At 45.9% G+C, this 26,933-nt stretch overlaps 1 protein-coding gene across 3 annotated transcripts in view; it reads left to right on the top strand.

Annotated features, from left to right (window-relative positions):
* Positions 1-17,302: 17,302 nt before the first annotated feature.
* The window catches only part of Abhd6 (abhydrolase domain containing 6, acylglycerol lipase), a 43,464-nt gene continuing 33,833 nt past the window's right edge, over positions 17,303-26,933 (top strand). For 2 of the 3 annotated variants that reach the window (XM_090322922.1, XM_090322941.1), the window contains exon 1: positions 17,303-17,420. The gene's annotated coding sequence lies outside the window, so the exon portion shown is untranslated. Of the gene's footprint in view, positions 17,428-26,933 lie in introns of all 3 variants that reach the window. The other variant, XM_090322932.1, reaches the window with a different exon arrangement.

A 26,933-nucleotide genomic window follows, 5' to 3' on the forward strand; every position in this document is an offset into this window, starting at 1 on the left:
CAATGACATCATTAAGGCCCATTTTACTGTGCCAGATTTACTGTACTAAATGGCCACAGTTACTGGCTAGACTAGCCAGGGCAGCCCCCATCGAGAGCCATGTGATTCGGATGTTTGCAAGACTCCTATGACCCTGGGAAAAGAAAGTTTTGCAAGAACTATAGGGTTTTTGTGATTTGAATGTGTTATGGGCTTTGGCATGGACAGTTCCTCAAAGCCTGCCTTGGGAGACTGGACCCAATGGGGAATGATGGGCCTGGGGCAGAAGCCATGGTAACAGTCCTGTACGTCACCAACCATCCTCAGCAGCCAGCATCCAGGCCAGGCACCCAGGAATTCTAGCAATGACCCAGCCAGTGGTCACGGTTTCCTGAGGGGAATCTCTCAGACTCAGGTCTGACTGGGTCTCTGAAAAGTAGCTCTGGTTAGTGGGGTGGTGAAGAATCTTCCAATCAGAGGAAGACTGAATGAATTAGTACATATGGGACTCAACTGCAGCACCTATTTTTGTAATGAAAGATGCAATCTATTTTAGGTTTAGTATTTTATGAACTTACAATGCCAGAGAGATTTCTCCAGTCCGTTAAGTGAATATTCTTATAACTGTCATAAAATGTGCGATTAAGCAGATCCATTTTGAGTCATGACTTTAACTTGAAATCTAAGTTTACATACACTTTTGGAACATTTTTAAGGACTCTGGGGTAACAGGGTTCTTTTTACGAAACAAAACAAAACTCATGGGCTGTGTGTTGTCTCTGAGTCCTATTGCTCAAGGCTAGCAGCTCCATTTCCAGCTTTTTGGTATTTAGTTAGAGATAAGAGTCTCCTAGACTTTCCTGCCCGGCTTTGAACTGTAATCCTCAGATCTCAACCTCCTGAGTAGCTTGGATTACAGACCTGAGCCACCAGTGCCGTTTAAGTATTAAATTTAAGAATAAGATGGGAAAAGAAACCTCTAGTTTGTGATGTCTGCAATGTAGAAACAGCTTGTAAGGTTTACAAATTTTACCCAACCATGGGGGGCGGCTAATGCCTGTAATGCTACTTACTTGGGAGGTAGAGATTGAGAGGATCACAGTTAGAGGCCAGCTCAGGCTAAAAGTTGTGAGACCGCATCTCAAACAACAAAAGCTGTCATACACGTGATCCCAGCTATGTGGGAAGCACAGGCTAACTTAGGCAAAAATTCAAGACTTATTTGAAAACTAACCAAAGCTCCAGAGGCCTAGGAAATGACTTGAGGTCGAGTGTCTGCCTAGCACATACAGAGTGCTAAGGTCAAACCCCTAGGGCCTGAACTCAAATATGATTGTATAGTCTGAGGAGTGAGACTCAGTTCTACACTTCTGTGTTCATTGTACAAATTTAGAGTCTAGCCTTGAGTTCAAGCCCCAGGACTGGCCAAAAAAAAAAAAGGATTGTTATTTTAAAAATCTAATTGATGGAGGAATTATGGGAGAGGACATGATGGCCTAGCAGATCCTCATCCACTTTAGCATGCACTGAATGAGTTGAAGAAGCTTAATATGGTGGACAGAATGAGCTCACAGTGAAGTAACTATTCAGCCTTCAGGGCGGCTTGGATTACAGGTGTGAGCTGCCAGCATCTCCCCAAGGGAGACATTTAAAAATGTATTAGGGGAACAACATTTTTTTGTTTTTGTTTTTAAAGTTCCTGAAGCTGGGAAGGTAGCTCAGTGGTAGAGCACTTGCCTCACATGCACAAGGCCCTGAGTTCAAACCCAGCGCTGCACACACACACACACACACACACACACACACACACACACACACGCACGCAGAGGCCTGGATTCGGGAAGGAAAATTCAGAGTCGTCAGCCCGCCGAGGGGCAGGTACCATGTCAGGTCTTGCTGCGGCTCACTCACTGAGCGCCAGGCCCCTTCTGTGGGGCTTGTGTCCAGGGCTAGCTACAAAGCTCAAGTGAAGCAGAGCTGGGATTTGAACCCAGTTCCTCTGACTCTGGACTGGTTTCCCACTTACCGCACTAAGCAAAGACCAGAATAGAGAATAGTGTGGGGCCTTGGTCCTACAGGGCGGGAAGGTGACCAGACCATTCCCTATTTTCAATAGCCAGTATGCACATACTCGTATTTGATATTTTTCCAAGAACAAAAACATATACGTAAGTACTTGAAAAGGAGATAGAAGCTTTCCCTTCTTGTAAAGGGTTGAACTGAATGCCACTCCATCTTCTGTCTGTGTGCAGTGAACAGAGGGGGAACTCCTCCAGTTCAGGGAGTGGCTGGGAAGGTTGGGGGGTTAGGTACCCAAGATGTCCCTCTTCCCATAGTTGCCTTGAGACACAGACATGGTCTGACTATGTCCATCCACCCCTCTAGCTCATGATCCCTCAACCTCAATCCCAACGCTGGGATTACAGGCGTGTGTCATCGCACTCAGTGAGTTGGGAGTTTTGAAGGCATCTCTTTGAGGACAAAAGGCCTGAGAGCAAAGAGACCCTTGCTGACCAGCTGAAAGTGTCCTTCTGTCATTTGGTGGCAGTGGTGGCTGCTTCCTGCTGCATGGACTTCTGAACACCGTTCTGCAGACACTCCTGGAAGAAAAGATAAGACATATTACTCCTTGCATGTCGACACAGTAAATGTCCTGAAAAGTCCTACAACTTATTTTTTAAATTTTTTTTCCTGTTGGTATCAATTAGTTGTACAAGGAGGAATATTCCCTCCCTCCCTCTCCCCTTCCCTCCCTCCCTCCCTCCCTCTCTCCCTCCCTTCCTCCCTTCCTTCCTTGCTGGTTTTGGGATTTAAACTTAGGGACTGGATGCTTTCCCTGAGCTTTTTTTGCTCAAAGCAAAGGCCATGCCTCTGCTTCAGGCTTTGGAGGGTAGTGAATTGGAGGTAAGAGGCTCACAGGGTTTCCTGCCCCAGCTGGCTTCACACTGTAATGCTTGAGCTCAGTCTCCTGAGTAGCTAGGCTTGCAGGCGTGAGCCTTGAAGCGGACCCTGGCAGAGGGATTTCACTTTAATAAGCCCACTCACTCATGTATACATGTTTCTCAGTTGCAGTCCCTCAAGTCCTACCATTTTCAAAAACTGCTTGGCCGAATCGGAACAACATGTTCCAAATTTATGAGGATCAGTCACGTTAGGAATTGTGTCCCTGGTTGTGCAGGTTGTGTCCCCACAAAGTTCCCTGCCCTGGTCCCCTGCCTGTCACACGCATGGTCAGGAATGCAGGCAGGGAGTCGAGACACATGACCTAAACATCCCAAGCAGTCACCGCCTTGAAATCTAAGGAAGGCCAGGGACTGGGAGAAGAGCCACAGGCCGAGTCATTCATCGCTGCAGAAAAGGAACAGAGCATCTTTGGAAAGCCCCAGCGCTGGGCAGGGATGGGCCCTGAGACCCGGCAGGTGTGGCCAGATACTGAGGCAGTGCCTTGTCTAATGGTGAGAGGGCCTGGTGTTCATCTTATTACGTATGCACATTGCTTCATCAGCACGTGGTGTTTCACAAGCCAAGAGGAAGGTTGTGTCACTGTGAAACACCTCACTTGGTGTGGGTGAAACAGGCTTTGGCTTTCAACCTCTCGTGACATCTTCCACACACAACTGTGCCTGGCCCTGAGGAGGAGGAAGGTGAGCCTCCACATGGCACTGCTCCAACTAATATCCACCAAGGAAGATCACGATCCCCCACAGGGCCATGTCCCACGGCATTTTCAACATTACATATTTTGTTTCCCTACTGTATTGCCTCACACAGTTTTCAGTTTCCACCCCAGGGCCTTTGCACAGCTGTTTGTTAACTCCACTTGCAGTGCTCTACCTTCCTCCTACCTCCAGGCTTCAGCTTCAGGGTCACTTAGAGAGACTCTTTCTGGCACTCCATATCATCCCATCTTATCCTCTTTCAGGATACCCAGGCCCCCTGCTTCCCGACCTGTGTCAGGAGCTTGTGTTTCTTCATCTAGTGTCTGCCTCTCTGCTGGGTAGCTGTAGGGAAGTGAGGACTACCTGTGTCTGTGCTGCCTGGGAAAGACTCCAGGTTGGCCATTACTGTGTGAGTCCTGATTAGGGGAGTGGAGGACCAACTATGACTCTGTCCTCAGACACAAAATTCAGGGGACGTCACAAATAACTCTGTCCTGAAGTTACACTATAATACAAGGGAATGCTCCGTGAAATCAAAGTTCAGCCCAAGGAAAGTGCTTGATGAATGAAGTAGCAACTTCCTAAGAGGGTTTAGGTGTGATGTTTTGTGAGACAGTCTCAGACCAGGCTGGCTTGGCACTGGCAGTGCTCCAGCTTCAGCATCCCAAGTGCTGGGATTACAGGTGAACACCACGACCCTCGATGTTGAGCATCTTAAACAAAGACACCACCAGAACCTAGGCTTGAAGGAGATCTTGTCTTCTTCACCTCACCCTTAGACCTCTCCTGTCAGCTGCACCACTCAGCCGTGCAAAGGTGGATGTGAGAAAATGCAAAACACAGCGCCCTCTTTTGGCGGATGAAGAGCACTGTTCCTTTCCTGGGAAGTCCCAGCCTCATCCCTTTCACCAGCTGCGTGGCCCGGACCCATTGCCCTTTCTTGCCACCTGTGCAAACACATGGAAGGTTCTGTGTCAGTCGTGTCTGTAAATGTTAAGCTGGCTTTTCCGGGCTGACCAAAAGATGGCGCTGTGAGAACTGGACCAAGAAGATGATCATTTCTCAATGAAATGGAGGAAGCAGCTCCATCCAAGTGTGCATTTATTATTATTATTATTATTATTATTATTATTATTATTCTAAGGACAGTTTCTTAGCTGTGTTTTATTCATGCTTAACTTTCTATTTTAAGATATCTCAAGTGTGCATACAAGAGCAGAAATAAAGAACCTATATCTTGTCTAGCCAGATTCCCTGAGAATACTTTAATACTCAGTAGTAAGTTGGAGACATTATGACTCTTTAATGTTTTGAATGTTTGGGGGATTGAACTCAGGGCCACCTGCTTGCTAGACAGGTACTCTACTTTTTGAGCTATACTCCAGGACATTATGGCTCTTTATTCTTAAAAATCAAGGTCCCATCTTCAAAAACAAATTCTTTTTTTTTTTCTTTTTTTGGCCAGTCCTGGGGCTTGAACTCAGGGCCTGGGCATTGTCGTTGAACTTTTTCAAGACTGGTGCTCTACCACTTGTGCCACAGTACCACTTCTGGCTTTTTCTGTGAATGTGATACAAAGGAATCAAACCTAGGGCTTCATGCATGCTAGGAAAGCACTCTACCTCTAGGCCCATAAATTCATTTTCTTGCATTACCACAGAACTATTTATCAAAGCTAGAAAGTTTAAGGATGAAGTAGTATTATTAATGAACCTGCAAGTCTTATTCTAGTTTTTCCAACTGACTTAATAATTTCCTTTATAGTATTTTTTTTCTTTCAGGTCGAAGATTCAATCCAGACTTATGCATCAACTAGCAGTCCTGTCCGCGGCCTTCTTTTACCGCAACCCTTTTCTCAGTAATGACTTTAGCCTTGTCTGAAATACGCAGAGCTGTCATTCAGTTGAAGCTCCTTCAGGCTGTTTGTATCAGGATTGGATTCAGGGCGTGTTGCTAATGAGATGTGTGTCATAATTCTCAAATGTCTCCTTGAATTCCCAGGGAAGATAGGTGGCTGAGGCTTAGGAAGCCCACCCGACTTAAACAGTCTTCATAATTAGCTTGTGTGTATTCGTTTATCACATTTGATGATTAGGAAGATGTTTTTCTCCCTGGAACAATGTTGTGTGGGCTGTTTCTGTGAGATCATAACGATTATAAAGCAATAATAGTTGGGTGTGACGGTGTAGGCCTATAATCCCAGCTACTTTGGCGGCAGAGATAGGATGATCAGGATCCAAAGTTAAGTACAGTCAAGAGACTATTTAACTGAAGCAAAGAAGGGCTGATGTGAGTGCTTGCTTAGCAAGGTCAAGGCTGTGAGTTCAAATCCCAGTCATACCATTAAAAAAGAAGAAAGTATGAGAAGTAATGTACCTACTACCTGGCAAATGTAACAGTTATCCCTCTATACATTACAACAAAAAAATCAGAAAAAAAGAGCGTAAAGAAGAAAGACTAGGAATACTGAGCTATGTTGAACATTACATTATTTATCCTCTTTACATAGACAGATCTTTTAGGCCTTTCAGCTGCCAAGGTACTATGATTCTCATTTTTTGGATGAGGAAATCCGGGCTTCAGAAGGGGTTTTACCAGTGAGGCACAGCCAGGACTGTGGAACACCAGAGTTGCAAGTGCCTGGTCAGTCTCCTGAACCAGTTCTTCTCTGTGTGTAATTGACCAGGCCTGCTTCCAGTTTTCACTGGTCACACTGAGAACAATCCTTGACCTACTCCCGCCAGCAAATGGAGATCACTCCTTGTGTGCTGGAACACCATAGCTTGGCTTATATTTGTCAATCAAGATAACCACCAAGTGAGATTCTCTAAAACATAATGCTGTTTATTTGGGAAGAGGGGAGTACTGCAGTGGAAATACATTTCCATAGTAACCTGGATCATAGTCCCAGAGGCTGAGGCCAGGGAACTTTTTTTTTCCCTCAAGCTGGTACTGTAAGTGCTTGAACCCAGAGCCTGGATGCTGTTTTGATCAAGGCTAGGGCTCTACCACTTGAGCCATACCTCCACTTCTGGCTTTGTGGTTGTTAACTGGAGATAAGAGTGTAAAGAACTTGCCTGCTTGGGCTGGCTTTGACCCTCCATCCTTAAATCTCAGCCTCCTGAGGATCTTTCCTTCATCCTCAGATCTTACAAAGTTCAAGACTGGCCTTCAACTTGAGATTCTCTTGCCTCTGTCTTCCCAGTGTTGGGATTATTGGCTTGGTTTTGGCGGATGGGGTGTGCATGTGTGTGTGTGTGTGTGTGTGTGTGTGTGTGTGTGTGTGTATGGCTGTGGTGGCCTTTGTGGAAGGTGGTGGTTCTGACAGTCTTTTATCTGTCAGGCAAAAGTGTTGGGAGAATCTTTTCTTTAGGACCTACTGGCTTAAGTTGTTGCTTATCTGGCATTCAGTCTTCATTTATCAATCCTCTGGAAACTGTATGAATCACAAAGGCTGGTGAGGAAGGGCGATTTGAGCTTCAAGTGCCCAACCTCAATCAGTGACTCAGGTGATCGTGTAGGCTGGAAGCCTACCCTTTAGAAGGGCTGTCCGCTCCAGAGGCAGGATTCTGGGCAGGTGTTATTTGTGACATACCACCTTAAGTCAGCTTTGGAGGCTGTTGAGACAAGCACCTCCTGGCCTTGCGATCTCTGTACAAGGAGGGTTTTGAAAGAAAAATTCACCTGCCAACAGCCTAGGTTTCTGTGATTAAGTGTGGCCCTTCCCCTTTGAAACTCCTGTTTCAGAGCTGTGGGGAGCTTTAAGAGGGGATCAGGAACCAGGTGCTCGCGCCTATAATCCAAGCTACTCAGGAGGCTGAGATCTGAGAGTTGTGGTTCAAAGCCAGAATACTTTTATCTCCAATACACTTCTTTGAAAAAGTCAGAAGGGGAACTGTGGCTCAAGTGGCAGAGCACTAGCCTTAAACACAAAGTGGCTCAGAGACAGTGCCCAGACCTGAGTTCAAGCCCCAAGACCTGCAAAAAAGTAATTTAAAAAGAGGTGATTAGATTGTTGAGAGAGATTAATGTCTTCCTCTGGGAGTGAATTTGTTTTACCAGGAGTATTGCTAAACCAGGCATGGTGGTGTGTATCTGTAATCCCAGCATTTGGGAAGGCTGAGGCAGAAAGAGCATGCGTGCTAAGGCTAGCTAAGTCTTCACAGCAAGACTGTGCCTCAGAAGAAAAAAAACCAAATAATAATAAATTTAAAAATAAAAAGTGTTAAATTATTTTTAAATAAATCAACGCTTAAATAAAATTGCATTTATTAAAAGTAATTTCAATAAGTGAAAGTAATTAAAAAATAAATCCCTGTTTTGTCTTTCACATACCAGATTCCTTTTAATCCTCTTTTCTTTATAAATAGCCTACTATTAGATATTCTGTGAGAGTTATAAAAAAGGGTCTAACACAGGCATAACAGGATGAATCAAATAGTTTGGGTCACTGAGGGCTCAAAAGTCATTATAGGGACTCACCTCTAGTTTTGCTGAGTTTTCTGGGCCTTAGAGCGATCATTCTATACCCGCAGAGCTGTCTGGAGTCTGTATGAGCAGTGCAAATCTTAGACCCCCAGCTGCCATTGCTCCAGTGGCTATTGTGACTTATGTGACTGCAGTGTTGGGGTATGCCCAGCATCTCAATCTGCCAATTTCTTATACTAAATGGATCCTACGTGTACCAGACTCAGCTGGTCACTCTAATGTTGGGAACTGGGGAGCAGATCCTGATTAAGTGGGAGAGGAATAATCATAACAATTTTTTTTTCTGTTGTTGGTCATGGGGCTTGAACTGTGGGCCTGGGCACTGCCCCTGAGCTCTTCAGCTCAAGGCTACCGCCCTACCCCTTGAGCTACAGAGCCACTTCTGGTTTTCTAGTGGTTAATTGAAGATAAGAGTCTCACGGACTTTAGTGCCCAGGCTGGCTTTGAACCGTGATCCTCAGCAGCTAGGATTACAGTCATGAGCCACTGCGCCCTGCTAGCTAACAACAGTTTTGTTTGCTTATTATTAAGAGTCACCACTAGCCCTTGAACTCAAGGCTTCCTTCTTGCTAGACAGGTGCTCTACCACTTGGAGTCGTGTCCCCAACCCTTTGACCTTTTGTTTATTTTTCATCTAGGGTCTCCTGGTTTTTCCCCTGGGCTGGTTTGGACAATGACCTTCTTGTTTAAGCTTCCTGCATAGCTGGGGTGACAGGTGCACACCCCTGCACTCGAGCTTTTAGTAATAGATTAGATGGAATCTCCTAAAGCTTTTAGCCCCACATAACCTCAACCTGCCATCCTCCTGATCTCAGTCCCCTAGGTAGTTGGGATTACAGACATTGTCCACCATATCTGTCTTTAACATTGATTTTATTTAAGAGCTGGTTAATACTTGTAACAAATTTAAGAGATACATACTATATGACTTATTTTATAGAAACAAAAACAAAGACCCAGAATGTCCGTTCAGTAAGTGGCAGAATAAGGCCATGAGAAGCCTGTTTTCCATCTGTTTCCTGCATTACCTGAGAGGGCTTCTGGGCCAGTGTGCTGAATAAAGTCCGGAAATGATATTTGAGTTCTCAGGGACCACAAGCAGACTCTTCGGCAGCAGAAGTCAGTGGATGCTGTGTTTCCATGGAGACCCATTCATAACCAACGAGGCTGTGTTCCGATGTAGCCAGCGTGGTGGGAAGATGCCATCTCTAAAACAAGGTAAGTTTCTTTTTACTGGTGTTTTCAGACATAGGGTCACTCTTTGTAGCCTAGGCTGAACTTGAACTCAGGATCCTCTTGCCTCTCCCTCCTGACTGCAGGGATTACAGGCATGTGCCACCCTGCAAGGAAATATTTCGTAAGGAGAGAGCCTCGGGAGCATTTGCTGAGCTTCCCCAATGTACGTTATATCATGTGTGACTTCAGTGAGTCTCCATGGCAACCTGCACAGTGTGAGTGTGGCACAAGGCCCAGGGAGGTACTCACCACACCACGTGGCATGGTGCTGGACAGCATGGACTTAGAGACTCTGCTCCTCCACCAGACTCCAGCTATGTGATTCTGACCAAGTTACCAGCTTTGAAGCTCAGCTTCCTCACTGTTACATGACAGAAGTAATGACATGCGTACTCGCTGATGTTGGAAGCCAATGGCGCTCTAGCCACTTTGTGTCTTTATTTATGTTAGTGCTCATATTTTAGGGCTTGAACTCAAAGCCTTGTACTCTCACTTAGCTTGCTTGCCCATGGCTGGTACCTCTAGTCCAGCCTTTTTTTTTTTTTTTTTTTTTTAAGGAGCGGGGAAGAGCTGGTAATTGGCAATAGAATCTTTTCTTCCCTAGCTAGCTTCTAGCCAGGATCCTCAGATCTCAGCATCCTGAGTAGCTAGGCTTACAGACATGAGCCACCAGCACTGTCTAATCTGTCATTAAATGAAAACGACCCCCTTCAGAACTTTTGGGAAAGCACAGGGGATCTGTTCACTACAACTGCCTGTCGCATCTAGCCTTGGCCTGTTCCAAGTCCATCCTAACTGTTTCCCCTCTGTACAGCTGCCTGTGGCTTTGGCCACCTGAGCCCTTTGACCACCAGGCTTCACTCAGCCCTGACCCCTGTTATCTCCCTTTTCTCCAGACAAGAGGGAAGTAAGAATAGATTTCCTCAACATGACATTAAAAAGCACTAAACATAAAGGATAACTTGACTACATCAAAATTATGTCTGCTTATCCAAATCCATTAAAAACAGGAAAGAGGGGCCGGGAGTTTGGCCTAGTGGTTAAAGTGCTTGCCTAGCATGCATGAAGACCTGGGTTCGATTCCTCGGTACCACATACATAGAAAAAAGCCAGAAGTGGTGCTGAGGCTCAAGTGGTAGAGCTCTAGCCTTGAGAAAGTCCAAGGACAGTGCTCAGGCCCTGAGCTCAAGCCCAGGACTGGCAAAAAAAAAAAAAAAAAAAAAGAACAAAAAACAGGAAAGAGTAAGCCAGAAACTCAAGAAGACACTTGTGATGCTCATAACTACACACCACTGCAACAGCTAGAATGATGGGGAAATGGCATGCGCAATGAGTTCACAGACACAGAGATACAGACAGCAAACATGGGGAAAGCTGTTCCTCAGTAACCACGGACATAAGATGGAGATGCTAATCACTTACCATCTCACAGCTACTTAAAGAACAGACTGGGCAAGCTCTCATGAGGATGCTGAGATATTCTTCCTACCACATCTTGGCAAAGTTCGAAGTTTTAAAGACTTAATCCAGCTTGAATTGACTTTTTTGTGTGGGTGTTAAGAGCATTATTACTGACTTCTTTCTTTCTTTCTTTCTTTCTTTCTTTCTTTCTTTCTTTCTTCCTTTCTTTCTTTCTTTCTTTCTTTTTTTTTTGCCAGTCCTGGGCTTGAGCTCAGGGCCTGAGCACTGTCCTTGGACTTTCTCAAGGCTAGAGCTCTTCCACTTGAGCCTCAGCACCACTTCCAGCTTTTGTGTATGTATGTGGTACCAAGGAATCGAACCCGGGTCTTCGTGCATGCTAGGCAAGCACTTTAACCACTAGGCCAAACTCCCGGCCCAACTTCTTTATTTTTTGATGTGGATACTCAGATATCCTAGCATTATTTGCTGACTTGTCCCTCCTTTCCCCAGTGATCTGAAAGGCCACTACATGAGGATAACATCCCTATGTGTGTATGAGACAGAGAGAGACAGACAGTGTTGGGGCTTGAACTCAGGGCCTTGTACTCTTCCTTAGCTTTTTACTTAATGGCTAGTACTCTATTATTTGAGCCCCCCCTCTCTCTTTCTCTCTTTCCCTCTCTCCCTCCTTCTTTTCCTCCCTCCCTCCCTCCCTCTTTATCTGCCAGTCCTGGGGCTTGAACTCAGGACATGGGCATTGCCCTTGAGCTTTCTCAAGGCTAGTGCTCTGCCACTTGGGCCACAGCACCACTTCTGGGTTTTCTGGGTATGTGGTAACCAAGGAATTGAACCCAGGGCTTTATACATGATAGGCAAGCATTCTACTGCTAGGCCAAACTCCTTTGGCCCCTTTAAGCCATATGTCTACTTCTGGCTTTTTGCTGAGTAATTGAAAGTAAGCCCCAGATTTGTCTGCTTGGGCTGGCTTTGGATCTTGATCCTCTGATCTCAGCCTCCTGAGTAGCTAGGATTACAGGCGTGACCCACCCCACTTGTCATGTCTATGGTGTTTTGGTGCTGTTTTGGGATTTTGGGAGGGGGAGGGGGATATATACATGTATGTTTACCAGTCCTGGAGCTAGAACTTGGTCCTGAGTACTGTCCTTGAGCCATTTTGCTCAAGGTTAGCACTCTTACCACTGAAGCCATAGCTCAACTTCCTGCTTTTGGATGGTTAATTGGAGGTAAGAGTCTCATGGACTATCTGTCTGGGCTGGCTTCAAACTGAAATTCTCAGATCTCAGCCTCCTGACTAGTTATAGGTGTGGATGAGTAGTGACCAGCTTACTGCTATTTTTATCTACCTCTACATAAGTGCCATATTGTCCTAACAATTGTATATATTTTATTATAATCCTGTTCTGTTTATTTTTATTTGGAATGTCTTGTCTTTTCTTGGCTGCTCATCCATCCCTGTGACTCTCCTTATCTTCCTTGGAGTGCCATATTGACATTTTGATTGCAGTTGTCCCATTTCTGGCTTGAAAGAAGCTTTCTACCTTTTTATCCTTCAGAGCAGTTGTTACTGGTTTGTGGTCCATGCTTTTTGACTGGTTGAGAGAATTTCTATACATAGCTTTCTAGAAATTATACCATGAATGAACAGATGTTAAATTTCACTTAAAAATTATTTTGTATCTATTTGTATCTATTGAACTTATAGGTTCAGCATACTCCAGCCCCCAAGCACAGGACACAAAGTATTTTCTTTCAGGATAGAAGTGTTTTAGAAAGTGTCCATCTGGCCCACCATATGCTGAGATGCAATTTGAATTTTAAAAGCTTAGAGGTGAGACTGTTAAATGTCACCATAATTTTTTTCCATCTTCCAAATTGTGAAAACAATTTTGAATCCCAGGTTTCTTCTCTGCTATGTTGGGTTTAAATGTGTGTGTGTGTGTGTGTGTGTGTGTGTGTGTGTGTGTGTGTGTGTGTGTGTGTGCTTATATGTATGTGTGTGAGCACTAATACTAGGACTTAAACTCAGAGCCTGTGCTTTTGTGCTCAAGGCTGGTGCTCTACGACTTGAACCACAGCACTGTTTCCAGCCTTTTGGTAGTTTATAGGAGATAAAAGTCTCTTGGACTTTCCTGCCCAGGCTGGCTTTAAGTCAGGATCCTCAGAACTCAATCTCCTGAGAAGCTAGGATTACAGGCATGAGCCACTGATGCTGGCTCTGGGTTTAAATTTTGATGGAAGGCTGAAGGTCTATCTTAGTGATAGGTATGTTTAGCATGCATAAGGGATTACAGTTCAACCCTTAGCACCCAAAATATTAAAAACATACATCATGAGAGATCAGGACTATTGTTCATCTAATTTTTTTTTATTGCAAGGACAGAAAACTGGAGTTATTAGAGTATTGCTTTTAGCTTAGTACTGTCAGATTAAATACATTTGAGTCATTGTTTAACCTTTTATGAATCTACCAGATGGTGACATTTAGCAATCTAGATTTCTTTATCTTGCTTGTGAACAGATCATATAATTGTTTTTCCAAAAGCTTATTATCATCAAGGTTCTGCATACAATATCCCCAGCATTCCAGATCTATTATGTTAGTAACAGGATTCCATATTCCTTCACTGTAATTATTCTTGATAAACCCATACCAGTGCTTAGATTTCACCACTTTTGTTTGAGTTTGATAATCAGCTGCAGAACTTTGGGAGAACCATAGCTCTTGGCTTCCAGATATATGTGTTTGGGACCTCCTGGTCTAATATGAAATGGGAACCTCTCATGACCGTTCTCAAACATCACAGACTACATTTTTAAGATCATATTGGACCTGATCTAGTGGTAACTTGAATTAAATTTAAGTTGTCAAGTGTTCTTTCTCTATCTTGAGTTTAGCGTCTCTCTTGGAGGTGTTCTAACCTGACCAAATGGAAGTCCTTTCTCCATGAGGAAGAGGAGTCAAATATAAAACTGGCAGCCAGCGTTCCCTCTGCCATCTGCTAACACTCCACATGCTCAGTTCCTTTTATATTCATCTCTTTGATTCAAATAGGCCTTAAAGGGACCATTTTCTGTCATAACATTTGAGTCCCTAACCACCCTGGATTTTAGTCTCTTTTGCCTCTTCTCTTTTTTTTTTTTTTTTTGGTGCCAGTCCCTTAGCTTGAACTCAGGGCCTAGGCACTATCACTTAGCAATTTTGCTCAAGGCCAGTGCTCTACCACTGGAGTCATAGCTCAAGCTTTCTGTTGGTTAATTAGAGGTAAGGTTTTCACAGGCTTTTAAGCTTAATCTGGCTTCAAATCATGATCCTTAGATTTCAGCCTCCTGAATAGCTAGGGTTATAGGCATGAGTCACTAGTGCCCAGAATTCCTTTGCCTTTTTTTTTTTTTTTGGCAGTCCTGGGGGCTTGAACTCAGGGCCTGGGCACTGTCCTTGGACACTTTTGCTCAAAGCTTGTACTCTGCCACTTGAGCCACAGTGCCACTTCCGGCATTTCCTGTCTATGTGGTACTGAGGACTCAAACGCAGGGCTTCATGGATACTAGGTAAGCACTCTACCACTAGGCCCCCTTTGCCTCTTCTTATACAGATCCAGGTTATTTTTCTGGAGAAGTTCCATCACCTTTCAACTTCCATTCAGGTGCTTGGAGAATCTGAGCGTCTTAGAATTCTGCTGTACAATCTTCCCAAGTCTTTTCTGTCCCCCATCCACATTCAACCCCAGCATTTTCAACAAATAAATCCTTATAGTAAGATTAACTTATTTTGAAGGTAAGGTCTTGCTATGCAGACCAGGCTGGCCTTGAACTTGTAATTATCCTGCTTCATCTACCTGTGTTCCAGAATTAAGAGTGTGTACCACTAAGCCTGCTTTGGACTTGTGGATTTGTGACGTGTTCTTATACTACCTAACTCTTGCATTGATGTTCTTCTTTCATATGGATGGAAATCATCTTGTGATTTAGATGGATCTCCTAAAAGGAAGGAGTCGGATTGTATATTCCCCAGCTTGACTCCTGTGCACAATTGAATCCACAAATCGGCGAATAAGCATGATGCAAGTCATTTGGAAAGTTGTTTTGTGGCCTTAAAATGTTTCTATTTCATGGATACTGAATGTAAGGTTAAACCTCTTTTTTTTTTCATCTAATTCCATTGTGCGATATTAGAGCAGGGAGCTGAGTGGCTAGAACATAGATTTTGTGTTCAGAAATACACAACTTGTTTGGGTTTGGGTAGCATTTGGACCTCAGTATTTAACCAATAGGAGCATCAGATTTTTCCTGTAAATAAAGAAGGTTTAGTGATAGATCCTTCTCTCAGACTTCAATGCAGTGATGCTTGTAAAACCTGTGCACAGGGCAGGCACTCAGGAAAAGCGAGTTGATGTCTGCCTGTTCTGTACCATTCACTGTACTGTACCCTGCGGACATGAATGTCAGAAAAAGCTTTGTAGCCCAGTGGAGTCCAGAGTCAACTACATGAATCCCTGGATCATCGTGTACCCTCACTTTCAATGAGCTCCAGGGGGTAGACAGCAGGGGATTTCATTTTACCTGAATAAGCAGGGAAAGGGCTGTAAGCCAGTGACACCTGAGTTGTGGAATGAGCCGGCTTAGAGCTGCCATGCACATCCCAGTGCTTCTAAGCCAGGTGCTGCTTGCCCACACCTATGTGCACGGCGCCTTTATTTCATTTCTTTCCCACAGATATCCCACATGTGGCGTCTGATTCCTTGATTGAAAAGCTTCTGATACTTTCTCTTGATAGTCTCTACATCTTAGGGGACAAGAGGTGCATCTGTGGTCACCCACAGAGTAGTATCTAGTCATGTTAGGCTCTCAGTCATGTCTGATGAGTGGATGGGTGAGTATCTTTGGCTCGTAGCTCTAGCACATGATGATTATGGGACCTTTTGTTTAAGCCCTGGGCATATAAGCCCTTCCATCTCTAAAGTGGATTAGACTCCAGGTGTTGGTGGCTCACACTTAAAATCCTAGCCATTCAAAAGGATGAAATTTGGGGATGGTGGTTTGAAGCTAGCTTGGGAAGGAAAGTCTACCTATGAGACTATTATCTCCACTTACCCACCAAAAAACCTGGTAGTAGAGGTGTTGCTCAAGTGATAGAATAACAGCCTTGAGTGGAAAAGCTTAGTGACAGCACCAATGCCCTGAGTTCAAACCCCAGTACTGGCACAAAAATGAATAAATGCTGAATACACAGGTTCAGTACCTATCGGGGGTGGCTGTGAGGGCTGTGATTTGATGCCCAGGGCCTTTAAGTGATGAGTGTGCTTTAAACATGGCCATGGCACACACCCTGCAGCTCTGATGGGCATGCAGCCAAGTCCAGAGACATCTGCAGACTTGTAGCAGGACAGAGCCCGGGGAGTTCTGCCACAGCTACTGGCAGGAACAGGTTTCCAAACACTGCACTAATGCTGGGCGAGGTCTTCCAGCTGATAAGAAGTTTCTCTGTGGTGACTGACAAGGAGGGGAGCTCTGGAATGGCTTCCTGGCCACTCACCTTCCCATGACTCCTTAGTGACAGCTGTTAGGAGTGTCACTGATTCAGAGAGTGCTCCCTCACCTCTGTCACAGGAAAACCCATCAATTAAGGCTTTTCTCCCGTTAGTCATCAATTGGAGTTAACTCACTCCTGGAGATCCTCTAGGTATGTCCACACCATAAAACTAGGAGGGAGCTGGGTGCAGGTGGCTCGTGCATGTAATTCTAGCTAATCAGGAGGCTGAGAGCCAGAGGATTACAGTCTGAAGCCAGACAGGGCCAAGAAATCCATGAGATTCTGTTTCCAAAAGAATCAGCAAAACACAAATCCAGAGGCATGGTTGAAGTGGTAGGGCACTCACCAAGCAAGCTAAATGAGTTTTTCCCCTTCCACTTTTATGCTCAAGGCTAGTGCTCTACCACTTTTGAGTCACAGCTCCAATTTCAACTTTTTGGTGGTTAAGTGAAGATAAACTTTTCTGTCTGGGCTGGCTTCCAAACACAATCCCAGAGTGTAAGTCTTCTGAGTAGCTAGGATTACAGGCATGAGCTACCCGGCCCTAGCATGGGTCTTATTCTTTCTCCCTGAACTCTCTCAAGGAGAGATCCTGCTTGAGTCACTTTGGTGAGTTTCAGTGCCAGACACAAAGTAAGTGCTCAGTATCCACATGACCCCATTTTTTCTTCTCTTTGAGGGATCCCAGCTCCAGGGGTTACACTGCTGGCACCTACTGTGTGCCCTTGATTCCATTTGGCTAGAAACACATTAGGCATTTCTGCTGCCCTTGGCTTGGGTTGTTTGAGGACGAATTGGCAGGGCCAGGTGCTGATGAGTATTACCTTCGCTCTCTGGGCCTGGAGCGTTGGTGCAGAGAAGTTGGAGTTAGGGCTCTCCAGTCCCTGAGCCTCCAACTCGGTGGCTGACAGGCGTTGCCATGTGTGGGCGGGGCCACCTTTTCTGTCGGAGGATGCGAATCCCCGCGCTGTTTCTTTAAGAAGTCGATCCCAGCCGCGCGGGAGGAGCCGGGCGGCGGGGGCGAGCGAGCCCTGCGGTGCGGCCGAGCCCAGGAGGGAGCCGGGAACCGGGTCTGGCGGCCGGACTCGGGCGGCCGACGCGATCCGGTGAGCGGTGAGCGGAGCGGGGAAGGATCAGGATGGGGGGAGGAGGGAGGGACGACGGCGGTGCCCGACCCGGAAAGGGTTGGGGGCGCCCCCGCTGGCGCTGTGACCTACACCCACTTTCCAGGCTGCTTCCCGCCCTGGCCCAGCCGTGGACGGGGCAGAGGGTCCTGCACCCCATGCACCGCCCCGCACCTCACACCCCGGACCCGCACCCCGACCTGAGCCCCTCTCCCCGCACCCCCTCGTGCGCCCCCCTCCCCGCACCCCCACTTGTACCCCTCTTCCTGGACCCGCATCCGCACCTGCGCCCCTCTCCTCGCACCCCCTCGTGCGCCCCCCTCCCCGCACCCCCACTTGTACCCCTCTTCCTGGACCCGCATCCGCACCTGCGCCCCTCTCCCCGCACCCCCTCGTGCGCCCCCCTCCCCGCACCCCCACTTGTACCCCTCTTCCTGGACCCGCATCCGCACCTGCACCCCTCTCCTCGCACCCCCTCGTGCGCCCCTCTCCCCGCACCCCCTCGTGCGCCCCTCTCCCCGCACCCCCTCGTGCGCCCCTCTCCCCGCACCCCCTCGTGCTCCCCTCTCCCCGCACCCCCTCGTGCGCCCCTCTCCCCGCACCCCCTCGTGCGCCCCTCTCCCCGCACCCCCTCGTGCGCCCCTCTCCCCGCACCCCCTCGTGCTCCCCTCTCCCCGCACCCCCTCGTGCGCCCCTCTCCCCGCACCCTCTCGTGCGCCCCTCTCCTCGCACCCCCTCGTGCGCCCCTCTCCCTGCACCCCCTCGTGCGCCCCTCTCCCCGCACCCCCACTTGTACCCCTCTCCCTGGACCCGCATCCGCACCTGCGCCCCTCTCGCGTACCCGCGCCCTCACGCGGACCCCACACCCGGTGCCCCCTGCCAGCGCCTCCCTCGCCAGTCCTCCCGCCGGTGCTCGCGAAGGTTCGAAGTCCCCTAGCCCCCCACTTTCCCAAGCTAGAGGACGGGGACCGCCCCTTCTTTCCACGACCCCCCCTCCACGTCCCCCCTGCCCCCGACTGGGTGGTCACCCCCACCCCACCACGATCGCCCCTGTGTCGGTAGCCGCCCCCAGATCTCTTTCCTCGAATGCCCCTTCCCCAGCAGCCCCCCCCCCCCCGTCCCACTCCCTCGCCCCTGCGCTCCGTCCTTTCAGGACGCCGGTCCCCGCGCTCTGGACAGCCTGACGGCGCCCGCACCCCGGATCGCCACCCCGGCATCCCCGTATGCGGATTGTGTAACGCAGGCTGCAGCACCGAGCACGTGCAAGATTTGCGCCCGAAGCTGGGGCGGTGGGGAGGCCCCGAGACAGGGCGGAGGGTCCAGAGCTCTGTACCAGAGCCTTGTCACGCTCCATCCACCCCTCTTCACCAGCCCCAAAGCCCTAATGGCCGGTGGCACCTGGCTGGGAGTTAAAAATAGCTTGTAATTAAAAAGAACCGACATAGAATAAGTAGTTATTGAGTACCAGCCCTGTCTTAGGCACTTGAAAATAATTACCTGCCTTACTCCCCTGACAGCCTTTCGGAGATGGGTACCACTGTTAATGTCTGCACCTCAGGGCCTAGAGACCCCCACTCTGAGCGGCCACCCTTTTTCCAGTTATTTTTTTTACTCTGGATTAAACCCAGGGCCTTTCTGTGCATGCTAGGCAAGTGTTATACCACTTGAGCCACACCCCAGCCCTATTTTTATTTTTATTTTTAAACTAGAACCTCTTAACTCACTATACGGGAGCTCTACTACTTGAGTCCAGTCCTTAACTAACAACTTCTTATGAACACTTTTACAAAAATAGGAAGTTATAAGCAGATAACCTATACTCCTAGCACAAACTTGATTTGCTGAAATTAGTTCCAGTGGCTGAAGGTGGAGCTCAGTGGTTGAACCCTTTTCCTGACAGTAAGCAAGGCTCAGAGTTCCACACACAGCAGTAGACAAAGACAAAATTTGGTTCTCCGACCAGTAATGGGGGGGGGGGCGCTTCAATGTCCTCCTAGAGAAGACTGAGATGAGAAAGCAGAAGGAACTTGCTTGGGGGAGCAAGTCGGGGTGTCATACAACTAGAAAGTACTAGGGCTGGGATGGGAAAGGATTCTGGGGTAGGAATACTTCTTGGACTTCCTCTGTTTCTCTGGACCTTTAGCTTAAACCTTTGGAAATTATTCCTGTGTGCCCCCTCCCTCCCTTCCTCCCTCCCACATCCTGACCACTCTTCCCGCCCTGCTCTCTTAGCTGTTACCCAAGCAGGTGCACATAACTCTTCCACTGCTGCCTGACTCAGCTCCTCCCCTGTGGGCATGTCCTCCGGAGCATCTGTATCCCGTCCTCTTAAGTGGGGTTAAGCTGGCTGAACCAGAAGTTTTCCCTAAGACTGACCCCTTTTCCTACCTGTCAGCCAAGCCTGAGGACAGAGATAGGGAGGAGGAGGAGGAGAGGGAGGAGGAGGAGGAGGAGGAGAGGACTGGAGGAGGAGGAGGAGGAGGAGGAGGAGGAGGAGGAGGAGGAGAGGACTGGAGGATGGGGAATGGAGCATTTTCTCAAATTAATAGGTGCTGAGTTTTCTGAATCCTGAAAATCCAGACTCCCTCACCGAGCTGCAGCCTGATCCCAAGGAGAATGGCTCAGCGTGGGAGCCAACACTGGCTATTCCTAACACAAAGGAGTTAAGTCAGACAGACTCCCCTGTCCCACTTGCTGTGAATATCTCTCTGAAGTGGCTCACCTTCTCTACTTAAAGGAGAGCAAGGAAGTTTGTGCCTTGCAGAAGTAAATTTTTTTTCCCTCTTGCATCCAGAAATGCCTAACCATTGCCTTTTCAGTCAGGGGTAGAATGGAGCTTGATTTTTTTTTTCTCTTTTTGGTCTGGGGTGTGTGTGTGTGTGCGTGTGTGTGTGCGTGTGTGCGCATGTGTGTGTGTGCGCGCGCACGTGTGTGTGTGTGTGTGTGTGTGTGTGTGTGCACGCGCGCGCGTGCGCCTCAGATCTCAGCCTGCTGGGTAGTTAGGATTACAGGCATGAGACATCACTGCCCAGCTTCCATTGTGATACTCTTTCTAAACTCATGATTATTTTGGTGACTAGGTCAGTTAGTTATCACAAAGAGACGTGTTCTGAAAAACAGGGCAACCATGTCCTCTTCAAGCTAAGTGCCTGTAATATGCAAGGAAGCTGATTTTTGCACATTGAAAAATTCTCTTGAATTGTGACTTTATTGGAAACTACTGGGGTCCCACTTCATAACTAAAGACTGTTGGATTTATATATTTTAAGACATACATTTCTATAACATTTATTCTGTGGATTTAAGACTGTAAAACTTTATTCTGTGGCTCTCTTGGAATGGCAACACTTTCTTTGGGTTTTCTAGTACCCCATGTGGCAATAAAAAAATGAAAATTAAATGTGATTTTGTATTCAGTTCTGTAGGTTTCAAGTGCTCTATAACCATGTACAGCTAGCGGCTACTCTATTGGTGAGTGGGTAGAGGCTACTCCCCCTCATAGGAAGGTCTGAGACACAGTGCTGCGTCAGTCAACAAGGCCATGAGAAACCTGCTTGGTGATGGGTTCCATGCCATTCTTTCTGCTAAATCATGTGCTGGGCAAGAAATGGGCAAAGGTGGTTTATTGTCAGGATTGTGAGCTTCATAAAGCTCCTTGGACTTACGGGGTTTTATTTTTATTACTCTGTGTGTGTGTGTGCGTGCAAATAAAACATCCCAGGGCCCCAAGTCAGAACCATCAACAGATCTTTTTAAAGCATTCCCAGGCTCTGCTCTACAGCAATGAATATCGCCTCTTTGGGTGAAACCTAGAGATCTGAACTTTTATTTTAGTTATTTTGTACTGACCTAGAGGCTTGAACTCAGGGCCTGAGGTGCCATCCCTGAGCTTTTTTGCTCAAGGCTGATGCTTTACCACTTAACCCACAGCTCCACTTCTAGCTTTTTGCTGGTCAGTTAGAGTTAAGAGTCTCATGAACTTTTCCTTCCTGGGCTGGCTTCCAACCATTTAAGATCCTCAGATCTCAGCCTCCAGAATAGCTAGAATTACAGATGTGAGCCAACGATGCCTAGTATAATTTATTTATTTATTTCTCTTTCTTTCTTTCTTTCTTTTCTTTCTTTTAGAATCTCCCATAGCATTCTAATGTGCAGCCAAGACTGAAAATGGCATTGATTGTCAACTTAGAAAACAATGCTTAGGGTGTTGAGAAAGCTCTTACAATGAGTAGCTGCAGTTAGGATGAAATACAGGTAGTGTGAGTTGGCCCAGAACTGTAAGAACTAGCTAGAGCAGTCTGTTCCCCAAGGGAGCAGTTGTCCACATCTGAAGACATTTCTGGATATCACAACAATTTCTGGATAGCAGCACTAGTAGAGGCAGGGATGCTGGTAAACCTCTTACAGTGTGCAGGACAGGCCACACAAACATGACTAGTCTCCACTCACTTAGCCTGCAACTGACCTTACCACCAATGGTTACATATGTTTGGGCTTGTCTAAGCTCCCCTCCAATGGCCACTTGAGGGGAGCAACAGGTTTTGTAAGGTGTGGGCTCAGGTTGAGACTGCTGCACATTGAGTCTTGAAGTACTTACCTGAAGTGATAGTTGCCTTTGCCTGAGGCAGTTTGCCAGAAGCTTTGGCTGGCTGTTGACATAGGGGATTTGCCTTGTGATAGCTCAAATTCCAACCCTCTCTTTGATGATGTCTGGGGCCTGGACCATAAATAGGCCAGCGGCTGAGTATCAAGACAGCAAGCAGCACAGACCACGTTCTCTGAACTCAGACATCCGAGCAGCCCCTGTGAGCAGGTTAGGTAGGATAGGTGTATGTGTGTGTGTGTATGTGGCTGTTGGGATGTCAAGATTTTATGAGTGGTCAATGACACGGCAGTTTGAACCCAGGTTATTGAAGTGCAAAACCCAGCCCTCCATAAAACATTTATTAGGTATGATAATGCAGCATTTGCAGGCTAGATGTATAGATGAACTGGCCTGAGCAAATAAGAGGAAAATCGTGTGTGCTAGAAAAGAGAATGGTGTGTGCCAAAGCTCTGGAGGTGTAGATGGGCCTCATCTGTGATGGCACGTGGAGTAGTAGGGAAACTGTGATAGAAGGCTTGACTGCTTTCTAAGATACTGTTCAAAGACTGAGTGGTGCTGGGTGGAGGGTAGGAGACCTATGTTTTGGTTAATTATGTTCTCTTGCTAGAAACTATAGTCCTCAAAGTCCAGCATTCAAAGTTTTGATTTAAAATGTTCTGCTTTGGGACCACATAACCCCATCATAAACCATAACTTCCTATCTCTTTTGTGCCCCTGGGACTGATGACGCTTCCCTATCTTCCTTCCTAGCAACCAGTTCCTTTGGGGGTTCTTGTCTCAGAACCTCTTGGCATACAGCCCCTCCCCGCATCCGTTGCTGGAGCAAGGGGATCCATGCTTAGCCAGGGCCTGTGGGTGGAGGATGGGAAGAACCAGAAAATCCTGCTAACCAGGTGCAGAAATGACAGCAGAGGTGGAGAAAGGCGAGCAGATCAACTAGGGGCTCATTTGGAAGGCAGAAGGCCTATGGATCTGAGGCACAGCTTTGAAATCATCATCATCATCATCATCATCATCATCATCATCATCATCATAATCTCTCTTGTCATGAGGTGCTAGTGGTTTATGCCTACAATCCTAGCTATTCTGGAAGCTGAGATCTGAGGATCAAGGTTCAAAGCCATTTTAGGAAGAAAATTCCATGAGATTCTTCTCTCCAGTTAATCACCAAAAAGCTGGAAGTGGAATTGTGGCTCCAGTGGTTGAGTGCCAGCCTTGAAAGACTAAGCTAAGTGAAAATGCACAGGCTCTGAGTTCAAGTCTCAGTACCTTCACAGAAACAAAAACAAAACCTCATTGTCCAAGAAGCAAGCCAATGAAATCCCTACTGTACATCCTGGCCCAGCCCAGAACCAATACCCACTAGACTGTCAGGCAAAGCTGTAGGCTGAAATCGTGTGGAAACAAGACAGTGCTCTGTAAATGCAAGCCAGTTTCCCCCACTGGTAACAACTGAAACCAAAAGTCATTTGATCCATTAACTTTCAGGGACCTAAAGTCCTCAGGCTCCAGGGGAGCCCACAGCCAGCATTTTCTTCATCTCAAAGAACTAGAAAGAAACTAAGCTGTTTTCTACCTGCCTCAAGGAATTAACTTAGCCCTGTGTATGAGAATGCTGCTGTTAGCAGCAGCTTAAAGCAAATTGGCCTAAACCTGTTCATCAGAATAAAAGGGAAAGCTGGGAAACTAAGGAGAGTTTGTCATCTCTAAAGGTCAACATTATTTCTGGCTGATTATCAAAGAGCCCTGTTAATTAGAGCGGTAAAGATTAGGGGCAAAGATTTCTGACTTCCTGCCGAAAGGCTGGTACTCAAGGTTGTTGGTGAGCTTGATCTTTCCAGTCACAATCTCCCTAGAAGAGATTGCAGCAAACTAGGAAAAACAGCACAAGAAAGACAACACATGGTGAAACCATACTCAAAACTCCATAGCTGGAAAAAATTTAGGAAACTGCAGAACATGTTAAATGAGATACCAAGCTTAAAAAGCTGGATACCAGTGTCTCATACCTGTAACCCCAGCTATTTAGGGGTCTGAGATCTGAATTTTGAAGATTGAAGCCAGCGTGGGTAGGAAAGTCTATGAGATTCTTACATTCAATTAATCACTGAAAAACCTGGAAGTAGAGCTGTGGCTCAAGTGGTAGAGCGCTAACCTTGAGCAAAATGGAGCTCAGAGTTTGAGCTGGCAAAAGAAAATAGAAAAGCATGCTTTTACTCGTTGTGGAAATTGAGATTTAAAGCACATACATACCCATGAACATGTATGTATGTGTGTACACATACTGACCCAGAAACACACACACATACACAGAACATGATTTCTAGCAGGGTACCTGTGGTTCACGTTTATAATCCTAGCTACTCCAGAGGCTGAGACTTGAGGATTGATATTCAAAGCCAGCTTAGGCAGAGAAGTCTAAGAGACTTCATCTCCAATTAACCAGCACAAAAACTGAACTGAAGAAGGATGGTAGAGTACTAGCTATGAGCAAAAAACAAAACAAAAGCACAAAAGCTGGATGAGAGCCTAAGGCCCTGAATTTAAGCCCTGGTATTGGTGGGCATGCATACACAGACACGATTCCAACTATGGGTCCATGTAGGAGGATGAAGGGAAGGGGAGAGGGAAAAATAAAGATGGAGGATGAATAATTTTGAAGCACAGTGTAACTCTAGATGAACACAGTGTAAGGAATCCTTGTGAAAGCTGTTAATCAGCAGGGAATGCAGGGACAGAAAGACTAGGCAATAGAAAAGAGGATTCGTTTGTTTATAATGTAATGTAAGTACCTCTAAAACATCTTAGAGACACCCCTTGGTGAAATTAATACACATTAAACAAAAGAATGACAGGAAGGTAAAAACAGGCACTAATGAAGAGTTTATCAGCAGGAACAGACAGGGCAGATGAAGAGGCTGAATGATGAAGAATGATGATAAAACAGTTTATTTGCACTTATGAAACTATAACATTGAAAGTTTGAAATTGTTTTAAGAAATTGGGTGTCAAGTAATAGAGGGGATGAGATTAATCAGATGCATTATGTAGAAATGTCACAATAAAACTGCCTTGTACAATTAATGTAAGTGAAGTAAAAAAAATTACATTTCTTAGCTGACAGTAAAACACAGTTTTATTGGTAATGTAACCATATGGATAAAACAGCAATAAAAAGACTTTTAAAAGTAGTAAACAGGAATCAGAATTCCTTAGGTTCATTGTTAGAACAAAGACTAGACATCTGATTGTTGGTTTGATAGCATGGAGGAAAAGTCCAGCCAGTTAACATTTGGTTACTGTGAAGCTATTAACCGAAAAGGTCATTTCTGCAGAGATACCGTAGAGCTTTGTTGAGCCTTCCACTACTTCTATATCCTCTGAGTTGTGAGTGTCTGTCTACTGAAGAGCCCTTGATCTCTTCTCTATCAATTCTTGATGTGTTTCTTATTTTTCTGGCCTAACTATTGCTTCTATATATTTGTTCAGACACTTCTCCATTTGTTTGATTTCATGAAATCTTGGAATTATATTTTGTCTTGTCTGGCTGAACAAAAATTTTGTGCACTTATATCACTATTATGAGGTCCTTTGTAAACTGTAATGAGTAACTTTGTCCAAATATATTTTTACATATATTCAGATATAATGATATGCTAGGTCAAGGGAACATGTATCTTATATGGTTATAGATGGGAAGCTAAGTTGACCCATAATAAGAAAGTATGTCTCTACCTTGCCTCAGCTACATAGTCTATAATTAAGCTTTTTATTTAAATTACCAGTATGATAAAGTAAACCCACCATCAGTGTGTAGACTTATTGTGTCCTGTTGTAAATGAGATGGAGCATTTTCTTTTGTATGTTTTAAGAATCATTTATCTTTCTGGCAAGTTATCTCTTCAGATCCCTGCTTATTTTTTCTTTTTTGTTTTTGTTTTTGTTTTTGTTGTTGTTTTTGCATTTTTTTATTGTAATTAGTAAAAGGGTTACATGATATTTGCCAGATAGAAGGTGCATTAATTCACATACATTGATACCCTTTCACATGTCTTGGTACCCATTTCCCTCCCCTCCACACCCCCCACCCGTCTTGGTATTCCCCCCTTCCCCCTGCTTATTTTTTCTAGTACATTTTGTCATCATTCTTAATTTGTAGGAAATTAGTCTGATGTGTTTTGGTGAATTTTAATCTTGTTGATGATATGTTCAAGTGGATATTTAGAAACAATATTAGGCAATGTATTATACTTTTGTAATAAAAATAACACAAAAATTATTTTGTAACAGTAATGTTTCATTATGGCTTCTATTTTCCATGTCTTTTCTAGAAAGGCCTTCTCCTAGGGAGATAGTTAAAAGAGCTCTTGCTAGGTGCTGGTTTCTCATGACTGTAGTGCTCGCTACTCAGGAGGCTGAGATCTGAGGATCACAGTTCAAAGCCAGTCCAGGCAGAAAAGCCTGTGAACTCTTACCTCCAATTTACCACCAAAAAGCTGGAAATAGAGCTGCGGCTCAAGTGGAAGAATACCAGCCTTAAGTGAAAAACCTCAAGGACAGTGCACAGGCCCTGAGTCCAGTACACACACACACACACACACACACACACACACACACACACACACACACACACACGAGCTCTCATTATTTCTTCCAGATGTGTTGTAGTTTGGGGCTCTAAGGCTTAGCTTTCCCTTGCCATGTCCTCATGCTCCTGTGTGGGACTCCTGCCAGCTCCTCTCTGCTTCAGCCCAGCCCTTTTCTTTGAATATGCAGCCCTGTTTGAGACTCACTTTTGCCCTAGTCATGTCTGAATAGGAATCTTCCTGTTTTATGCTTCTTACTGTAGCTGGAATGACAAGTGTGTGTCACCACACACGGCTTCTTTT

The sequence above is a fragment of the Megascapheus bottae genome, chromosome 2 (assembly GCF_031878675.1).
Source record: "Megascapheus bottae isolate mThoBot1 chromosome 2, mThoBot2.hap1, whole genome shotgun sequence".
NCBI lineage: Eukaryota > Metazoa > Chordata > Mammalia > Rodentia > Geomyidae > Megascapheus > Megascapheus bottae.